The following is a 10,354-nucleotide window of genomic DNA, read 5'->3' on the forward strand; positions in this document are numbered from 1 at the left end:
CATAAGGAAGAGGCTGGCATATAATCCAGTGACGGGGTAAGGACCAGCACGAATTTGCAGAGAGGACAAATACGACAAAATCAAGTTCCCCAATTAGTCTCACGCGGTTTCATACACAACTTCGAGATATATATTTTTTCTGTAAATCCCCGATCTTGGAATCTTGCGTCCATTCAAAGAAATGTTCATAGACAAAGGGTTAAAAGAAGAAAGAAAGCATTTGGATAGAGGGACTAGGGAAGAAAAACAAAGAAAACTGCAAGAAACCATTTTCCAAATCACCATATCCTTCTTTCTAATCCTGATATCGAGTTATAGCTGTCAGGGAAGAAAATTAAACATATGACAGACAGGGAATGGGAGGGGGAAAAAAAAAAAGAAAAAAGAAGAAAAAGGAAAGAAAGAAAAAGGATCCAGCGCTCGTCTTTGCAAAACAACCATGAATAACCATTGCTCTGCTGCTGCTTTATTAAACAGATAATCCAGCACAGTAATCTGTATCGATTTATGGATTCTCTGCTGCTATACGACTGGTTACGCAATGGAAGTTCATCCTTGAGCTGTAGTCTGTGTCCTGGACTTCCCTAATTCCTAATCTGACGGGAAGTTTTACTTTGTTAATTCAATTACAGGTAACAGCCGAGGAGAGAGCGGCAACATCCTTGCCTTTCTCAAGACAGACGTTTTCTTCACGTACACAGAATCAGTAAACTCTTTCTTAAAATCATAGGAGGGAAATAGGTTCTTTTTTATAAAAAAAAAAAAAAAAAATCCTACCTCGGGTTTTAATTCCAGTCTCAAAAAGTTGTCTTTTTTTCCCCAGTTTTTTTTTTCCGCCTCTCATTTCCTTTCTCTTCCTTTTTTTTTTTTTTCCATTTCTTTTTTTTTTTTTTTCTTTTCCTCCTCTTCCTTTGGATGAATTTCCTTTCTTCTCCACATCCTCCTCAGGCGTGTAATGGGGTTATTTTTACTTTCGGTTATCTAGCTTTATGAAGAATTGACACCACTCATACAGCTAGATAACCAAAGATAACAACCAACCCCTGAAGTCTACAGCATTAGCAGGAAAAAGCCAACCTCTTCTTCTCCAGGGGGCTCGGGGGCACAAGGCTTTTAAGGAAGGAAGGAGGGAGGAAAAAAAAAAAAAAAACACAACAACAACAAACACAAAAAACGAATAAAAAGAGATGCAAATATTAGCAGCGCGATCCAGAATATCAGCACCCAGCTACAGCAGTGGCCCTGTCCCTGCAACCCAGCGAGCCCAGGGCGAAGCTCTCCTGAGCATCAATGGGACAAGCAGGATCAGGCCCCTCGGCGAGCCAATTTTCAGCAGAATTACAGGAGAACCAGACAGGAGCAGCCTATTTTCTGCCGAGTTTAAATTTGTTTCATTTGCAAACCAAATGATAGTCTGCAGGTGCTGAGAATTAAGCCCGCATTATTTTTAATAACTATCAAATTAATGCATTCAAACTGGTAATAATCAAAGCAAATATAATTTGCGCCCGCAACTTCAAATATGCATAAAAGACCAAAAGGACCTTTCCCCACCCAAAAATGCGTTTAACGCTCTCTGAATAAAATGACTGCGAAAAAACGGTTAAAATAAAGATTAACTTGTGATGCTTTGGATGCAGCCGAGAGCTGGGGGAACAGAAGCGAGGAATAAACACGGACAACCCAGAGGAAATGATGAAAGGGAGGGAAGGGAAGAAAGAAGGAAGGGAGCGACTCCTGCTCGCGGCTCAGGACCCCGGCCCTGGGCGCAGGGACCCGCACCCCGGGCAGGACCCGCACCCCGGGCAGGGACCCGCACCCCGCCTTTTCCTCGGGGGGGACCCGCAGCCCTCCGTCCTTTCTTCTTTGGCGGGGAACCCGCAGCCCTCCGTCCTTCCTTCGGGGGCTCTGCATCCCTCCATCCTCCCTCCCTCCGGCGCGGGGGGGGGGGACCCGCATCCCTCTCCTTCCTGGGGGTGACCTGCCTCCCTCCACCCTTCCCTCCTCCGGGGAGGAACCCGCATCCCTCCACCCTTCCTCCCCTTCGGGGGAACCCGCATCCCTCCATTCTTCAAGGGAGGAACCCGCATCCCTCTCCTTCCTCCGGGAGCCCCGCATCCCTCCCTCCCTTCGCCAGGAGACCTGCACCGCTCCCTCCCTCCTCCGCCTGCAGCCCTGCTGCCTCCGGGCCGGCACGGCCCCGCTGCGGGGAGGCTCCGAGCCCCGCTCCCCCTCCCCGCCGCCCCCCGCGCATCTCCCGCCGAGCGGAGCGGAGCATCGCGCAGGCAACGCGGGGCCGGGGGCCCGCCCGGCGGCTCGGCTCGGCTCGGCTCGGCTCGGCACGGCACGGCACGGCACGGCACGGCACGGCACGGCACGGCTCGGCTCGGCTCGGCTCGGCTCGGCACGGCACGGCACGGCACGGCACGGCACGGCACGGCACGGCACGGCACGGCTCCTACCTGCTGCCCGCCGCTGCCCGCCGCTGCCCGCAGCCGCTGCCCGCAGCCTCTGCGCCGGGGGGAGCGGAGCGCGGCACTTTTCATTCATGCTTTCACACTCCCGGCCCTCGCCGCCGCCCCTCATTGGCTCGGCCCCGCCTGACGTCACCTGCCCTGACTCCCACCCCTCTGCAGCGCCTATCAGTTCATCAATGGGCGGGGGAGGGGCCGGGAGCGGCGCGCACACGCGCGCCGCCGCCACCCAGCACCCCCGTCCCTGTCACCCCCATCACCCCCATCATCATCCCCCCCATCACCGCCACCCGTCACCCCCGTCTGCACCATCACCACCACCATCACCATCGTTACGACCACCACCCTCAACACCATCACCCTCATCACCACCACCATTATTCTCAGCACCACCACCACCATCCTCATCGCCACCACCATCACCATCCTCATCACCACCATCTCCCTCATCACCATCACCATCAGCGCCACCTTCATCACCACCACCATCACCCTCATCACCACCATCACCACCATCTCCATCAACACCACCTTCATCACCACCACCATCACCCTCACCACCACCACCACCACCATCTCCATCAACACCACCTTCATCACCACCACCATCACCCTCATCACCACCATCACCACCATCTCCATCAACACCACCTTCATCACCACCACCATCACCCTCACCACCACCACCACCACCATCTCCATCAACACCACCTTCCTCACCACCACCATCACCTTCATCACCACCATCACCAAAATCTCCATGAACACCACCTTCATCACGACCACCATCACCCTCATCACCACCACCATCACCCTCATCACCACCACCATCTCCATCAGCACCACCCTCATGACCACGACCCTCATCACCACCACCATTAGTACCACCCTCATCACCATCACCACCACCATCATCCTCATCACCATCATCCTCATCACCACCACCACCATCCTCAGCACAGCCGGCCATCACCCATCGCCAACACCGAGGACGACCACCACCCGCCACCACCGCCATCTCCAGCCCTCCCCCACCTCCCTGGCCTCCCAGCCCCTCCCGGCTCCCCTCTCTCGGCGAGGGGGAAGCCCCCCGCTGCCGGCGTCCGACCGGCACTGGGTGCTGGCGCTGGGCGCTGGGACTGGGCCTGGCCGCGCTGCACAGACCCCGGATGGAAACCGCGCGCTATTTTATTTCTGCAGCTTCAACCCGCTGTTGATGACCCTTTTATTTTCCCTGTTACAATACGGGTAGCATCAAAACGAGTGATTTTTCCTCAAACAGGAACGGTTGTTTGGGGTTTGGTTTTGGTTTGTTTTGGCTTTTCTTTTAAAATTCCTCTTTGCCTTGGAATTTTTTTCCCTGGTGTAAAACCGGCCGGGTTGGGGCTGCGGGTCTGGGGCCGCGGGTCTGGGGCGGGAGGTTATTTCATGGGTTTTGCCTCCTTCCCGGAGCCAGATTCTCCCGCTGCCACCACCAGCGCAGCCAGCGGCACGTCCTCCCCATCGCGGCCCTCTCTCCCAGTTGCCCCCACTGGGAAAACGGGAGCCCACTGGTCTGGCTCCCGCCAGGCCCAGTACTCGTCTTTGGGAATACGGCCCTGGCTGCGAGCGGGGAGGGTTCTGGGGGGCACCCAGAGACCAGGGACCATCCCAGCCTTGGGGGTCCCCAAACCTGCCCGGGGGGGTCCCCGACCAGCCCGGCTCGGCTCCCCCGGGGCTCTGCCCCCCAGGACTATCGCTCCTCTGCCGGCAGCCCCTCACCGTGGCCTCCTACCTGGCCTTTCCGCAAGCCCCCGCCTGCGCGAAGGGTGGCTGGGGGAAAAAAAAGGCGGATTTCGGGAACATCCTGCCGGGTGCTGGGGGGTGCAGCACCCATCGGGGGCACCCCCCCAGCCCGCAGACCACCCCCCAAGCTGCAGCCGCAAAGGGCCCTTCCCCCCCGGGACCCCCCCCCCCGCCCGTGGTCACCCACCCGGGCCGCTCTCCCACGCCAGCGGCGGCTCCCCCGGGGGCTGGGGCCGGGCCCGGGCGAGGCAGAGCCCGGAGCGGCGGGGCTGCCCTGGAAGGGAAGGGCCGAGGGGGGCGGTGAAAGGGGCGGCAGCGCCCGTGGGTGCCCACGCAGCCCCCACGCGTGGCCGTTGGCGGAGCGGCCCCGCGGGGACCCGGCTTTAACCATTCCCCAGGACGGGAATTTGGGGACGCAGCCGCACGCCTTCCCCGCTTTTTCTTTTCCTTTTTTATTAAATCGACGTAAAATAAATAAATAATTTTAAAAAATTCTAAATTTCTATTTCCAGAAATTACAGTTATTTTTTTAACTAAAAGAAGAAACACGACGAATATTGCTGTTTATCCCAAGACACGTTGCAAAGACACGGATTCGGCTTTCAAACTTATATTCTCCCTGGGATTATCCCGATGACAGTGCATTTTTATATATAGGAATAGATATGGGAATAGATATGGGAATAGATATGGGAATAGATATATGGGAATAGATATAAAAATAGATATAGGAATAGATATAAAAATAGATATAGGAATAGATATAGGAATAGATATAGGAATAGATATAGGAATAGATATAGGAATAGATATAGGAATAGATATAGGAATAGATATAGGAATAGATATATAAACGCCGCCTTAGACACGTCCCGATCCGGGGGGGTTTAGGGAAGGACACGAGCGGTTTGCAGGAGATGCTCGGCTGTGTTTTGAGTTTCAGTAGCAAATAAAAACCCGCTCCCTGCTTCGCTGCTTTGCTCTAAAGTCGCTCGAGGCGAAGGGAAGGCAGACAAAAAAAAAAAAAACAAAAAAACAAAAAAACCCCGCCAATAAATAGCGGGAGCCGCTGTCGCGATCGCGGGGATCCCACGATTCACGGCGAATTGGAGGATTTCCAGCCCGAAAAATTTGCACGTACACCAGTGCAGAAAGAAAAACTTAATTTTTAGGGGGTTGCCCAGGGTTAAAACCGGAGCTGAGCCGGCGGCTACCAAGTGCTTTTCTGCAGAGCCGGGAATCCACGCACGAACCGAAAAAAAACAGAAAATAAAATAAAGCCCAACACGATTTTCTTTTTCCCCGTGCACCGTCTGAGCACAACCTTCCCCGCTCCAATGGGGAGAATTAAGGACCGAGCGCAGGGACGCGTATTTTTAAGAAAAAGAGGGAAAATTAAAATTGAAATGGAAAGGTTTCTTGGCAGAAAAAAAAAAACCCAACAAACCCAAACCCTGCGGGATTTTTCCGCCGGCGGCAGCGGCCCGGGCGGGGGGTCCGGCCGCGGCGTGGGCAGCCGCCCCTCCGAGCCTCCCCTCTGGTCCGAAAAGCTGCTAAAAAAAATTTTAAAATACCCGAAAATCCCATTTATTTGGGGTGAGCCTCCCGGCCTGCTGCGGGGGGAGGCTCGGCGGGGCCCCCGAAGGCAGAAATCCCGGGGGGGGGGTGAATTGTGGGGAGGGGGGGGGGATTAACGCAATGTAACGCAACGAGAAGTTTGCGGGGGGGGGGGGCGATCCCCTCTCTGCTCCCCCGCTCCGCGCCCGGCCGCGGAGGAGGCGCGTAACCTCCGCGCTGGGGCTGTCGTAACGCGGCTTTCATTTGTTTTCGGCCCCATCCCTCGGGATTTGGTTATTCCCTAAGGAGGTGAGGGCCTGGGGAGCCCCCCCAAATCCCCCTCCCAGCGCGGGGAGGGATGGGGCGGGGGCGGCCCCTCCGCTTCCACCCGTGTCCGTGTCCCCACGCCAACGCCTCCCCGCCGCGACCCCGGCCGCTCCCACGGGGAAGGCGCTTGCAGGAAGGGGTGGGGGGATTTTGGGGACCCCCCCCAACCCCACGCACCGTGAGCATCCACTCGAGCAAAGCCCAAAGCCCCGCGGGCAGCGCCCTGGCTGCTCCGTGCCCACGGGCGGGAGGTGCGGAGGGCAACAATGAGCCCACGGACACGCGTGGGGCGGGAATGACCGTACCCTGCCATGCGGGGGGGGGGCTCCGCACCCCAAAACTGGGCCCCCGGTGGAGGCGGGGGGGAGGGGAAGGCAACGAACCCCCCACGCGGCGTGGGTCTGGGGGGAATTCCCACGATGATCCCGGCCCGGCGGAGGAAAGCGCGGGGCTTCGGGGGGGCCGCGCCCGCCCGCCCCCAAACTTTCCCAGCTCGGACGCAGGGGTGGGGGGGTCCCCCCCCCGCCTCCCCCCCCCGGGGCTTTGGGGGCAGACACCTCCCCCGCCGCCGGCCCTGGGGGGGACCCGCACCCCCGGCCCCCCCCCGCTCCCGGGGCATCCCCAGCCCGGCCCCGCCGCCCCCAGCCCCTAAAAAAACCCCCTTTGCGCCCCCCCCCGCCGGCTCCCCCCCCCCCCCCCCCCCCCCCCGTTATTTTTTGTTTTATTAGGGTTTTCTCACCAAGTCCCACAACTGCGCGGCTCGCCTGCCCTCGGACGTGTTCAGCAACCCAAGCCCGCGGCTTTTGTTCCGCCAACTCTCACATTGTTTTGTCCGGCTGCGGGGCCGGGCCAGCGCGGATGCGGGGGCTCCGCGGGGCTCCGCGCCCCGGCCTCAAGCCCCGGCCGTGGGGAGCGATGGGCAGCGGCGGGGGGTGGGGGGGGGGGTCCCGGCCCGGCCGCCCCTCTTCCCCCGGAGTTACCCCCGGCTTCTTCACCGCACCCCGATGCGGCGGGGGATGCGGGTCCTGCCTGCGCTGCCTGCGCTGCCCTCCCGACCCTGCTCACCTGCCTGCACTGCTTTCCCTGCCCGCTTGCCCTCCTTGCTCCTCCGCCTGCCCTCCGCTGCCTTGCATGCCTACCTGCCCTGCCTCACCTGCCTGCGCTGCCCTCCCTGCCTGCGCTGCCCGCGCTGCCCGCCCTGCCCTCACCTGCCTGCCCCCAGCCCCCGCAGCCCGCGGGTGTTCGCGGCAGCCCCGGGGCCGGAGCCGCTGCCGGAGGAGAGGGGGGCCGTGCCCGGCGTAAGGATATATAGGAGCGGCCGCGGAGCCTCCACGTAGCCTATACGTAAAGTATACGTGTTATATTAAAAAAAAAAAAAAAAAAAAAAAAAAAGTTGCGATGCAAATGCGGGGCCGGCTCCATCGCAGGGGGCCGGGGGGGGGGAGGAGGGGACCCGCGCTATTTCCAAGCTTCCTTAACCTATGTATTGCTCGAAATCGATCAGCAAAGCACGGCGAGCCTGGCAATTAGGAGCTCATTACCATATATGCAAATATGGCAACCTCTCTCGGCAGCCAGGGAGGGCTGGGATGCGGCGAGCGTCTCGCAGCGATGCGAGAAAAAGCGCAGCAGGGTTTGGGGGGTTGGAAATTGGGGTGAGGAGTGGGGGGAAACGGGGGGGGGACGGTTAGTTGGGGGTATTTGGGGGGGTTTAAAGGGCTGCGGGGGGGGCGGACACGCGAGTCCCGGTCCCGCGTGGCTGCTGCGAATTCGCTCCTTAAGGAAAATAAAATTTCTTCCCTCTGCAGCGAGCCGCGGGCGAGCAGCGCGGCCCGGAGGAGCCCCCAGGAGCCCCCAGGAGCCCCCAGGAGCCCCCGGCCCCGGCGGGGCCCCGCACCGGGCGCTGCCGCGGGGCGCAGGGGAGCGGAGCCGGCCGGGGCCCCGCCGCCCCCAGGCCGCTCCCGGGAGCGGGGCCGGCCCCGCACACCCCCAGCAGAGGGTTTGAAAGGTAATTACCGACTTTTTACATTTTATTACCAAAAAACATTTACATTTTATTACCAACCCCCCCCCGCCGAAGCAGCGATTTTCCAGCGCACACGCTCGAAGGCGGGTCCCCTTCTAATAAAGAGTTACCCGCAATTTTAGAAGCATCGTCGCGTTGGGTTTTTTGGGTTGTTTTTTTGGTTTTTTTTTTTTTTGCTTAATAAGCACAGCTTAGGAGCAAAGTCCCCCTGGTATTTGCTGGGTGCTGGTCCCGGCCGGGGACCCCAGGCAGGGAGCGGAGGGGACGGGGGCATCGCCAGCATCTCCCACCGGGGCATTTAATAAAGTTATCCCCGGCTCTGTCCTCCCCCCCTCTATTTGGGAACTGACTTTGTTTTCCCCCTTCCACAAACCCTAATCACGGCTTATTAAAGAAGAATAACGCCCGTTTCAAGTGACACTCCAATTTTCTTCCTTACTTTGGATTATTATTATTTTCCCCCCCCCCCCCGAATATTTTCTCTGTTTCACCAAACTCCAAAATAACGCGAATGAAATGAAAGCAGGAATCGATTCCCTCCGCTAAACACGTCTGGGGGATTGGTTGAAATATTAAAAAGAGAGAGAGTAAAAAAAAAATAGACCAAATGAGCAAAACCGCCCCAAGGGCTCCGGGGAGGAGGCACCGGTACCTCGGCAAACCCGGCCGGCACCGGGAGCCCGGGTTATTCCTGCTCCTCACCCGTGCCAGCCGCAGGCGTGGGGGAAGAGGTAATTGCAGGTTGGTTTTTTTCTTTCTTCCTCTTTTTTTTTTCCCCCCCTTTTTTTTTTTTTAATTGGGAAAAGTCCTTTTCAGCGATTGCATTTGCAGCTCGGCGACTGAGCCGCTTTTCCCAGCCCCGTCCGGGTCGCTGCTCTCCGCATTCCTCTGCCCCATCCCTCGTTAATTCCTGAGCTACCAGGATTTATTATTATTATGATGATTATTATTATTTTTCATTCATTTATTTCCTGTGAATGGCCACAAATGGGAAATAGCCCGCACGGCGAGAAGCTGCGGGACTTTCCTTTACCCTGGGCATCTCCATTCCGTCGCATTTTATATTTTGATTTAGTTATTATTTATATTCGGGGAATGAAGCCGCTGCTTTCTACCAATCTCCTGAGTTTCGAAAGGCAGAGAACACCGTTTGGAAAGGGGAAAAAAAAAAAAAAAAAAACCAAAACCAACCCAAAAATCCCTTTCGGTTCCCCCTCTCCTGGCAAAATTCGCCGTTACCGAGGACCAACGAGATGAAACGTTTTCCCTGCAAAAAAAAAAAACCCAAATCCTCCCTCCAGACCCGAGGGTCCTGGCCCCACGGCCCCACCGGGGGCGAGGACGGGCCAGATAATGCTAAAAAAGTGAATTATTTCCCCCCCCCCCCCTCCTTACCCCAAAGCAGGAATTAAAGTGGCGATTTTTGCCTTCGGACGAGGCTCGGGAGCCGGCGATGGGTGCCCGCACCCCCCGCACCTTCGGGGTTTTTTAGGTCGCAAAGCTCGGCTTTATTTTCTTTTATATGGAACTTTAAAGAGGAGGGGATGGGGGGGAGGGAGGGCGAGGAATTCCTCCCGAATTTTCGGGATTCCCTCGGGATTCACCGAGGAAATGCTGGCTCCTCCAGCCGAAGGCGCGGAGCCTTTGCCTAAAGCCGGGAATTCTGTGCCCATCCCATCTCCCGGTTATTTTTTTCCAGCCTCGCTCCCTGCCAAAGGCGCGTTATTGCGGGCAAAGGGGCGGCCGCGACTTCTTTTTATAAGCAACCTCCTGATGGAAGGGCAAATTCCGGGCTGCGGGGGGGGGTTGGATAATCTCAGAGGATCCAGGAGGATTTTTCACCTGGGAAAAGCGGGATTTTCGGCCGTTTGTCCCGGGGGAGGCGGGGGGACCCCGCCGCCGGCCCCGCGGTATTTGCGCCCGGGGGGGGGGGCCGCGGAAGATCCGCAGGCAGCGACCCCCCCCCCGCCTCGATTAAAAAATACGCATTGAGATAATGCAACCCCCCCCCAAACCCCTGATTCTGCCCAGAAACGCGCCCATTTGCAGAGCACAAGGCACACGCCATGGGGGGGGGGGGGCGGTGAGGTGGCCCCCCCACCCTGGGGACCCCCCCGGGGCCGCTCTGCACCCCCCGATCTTATTTCAATGAGGTTTTGTGGGGTTCTGCAGCCCTGCGGGGCCC

The 10,354-nt window shown here is 57.9% G+C and overlaps 1 long non-coding RNA gene across 7 annotated transcripts in view; it reads right to left on the minus strand.

Moving 5' to 3' along the window:
- LOC148053906 (uncharacterized) overlaps window positions 1-9,583 on the minus strand; it is a 33,054-nt gene extending 23,471 nt beyond the window's left edge. Inside the window, exon 1 of one of the 7 annotated variants that reach the window (XR_015707842.1) lies at window positions 2,463-2,537. This is a non-coding gene — a long non-coding RNA (uncharacterized LOC148053906). Of the gene's footprint in view, window positions 1-777; window positions 943-2,462; window positions 2,538-6,882; window positions 7,062-7,351; window positions 7,441-9,564 lie in introns of those variants that run through there. The other 6 variants (XR_015707850.1, XR_015707847.1, XR_015707844.1 and 3 more) reach the window with 6 other exon arrangements.
- Window positions 9,584-10,354: the final 771 nt, after the last annotated feature.

This window comes from Nipponia nippon, unplaced genomic scaffold (assembly GCF_047370975.1).
Source record: "Nipponia nippon isolate SJK-2023a ecotype South Korea unplaced genomic scaffold, ASM4737097v1 scaffold_36, whole genome shotgun sequence".
Lineage (NCBI taxonomy): Eukaryota > Metazoa > Chordata > Aves > Pelecaniformes > Threskiornithidae > Nipponia > Nipponia nippon.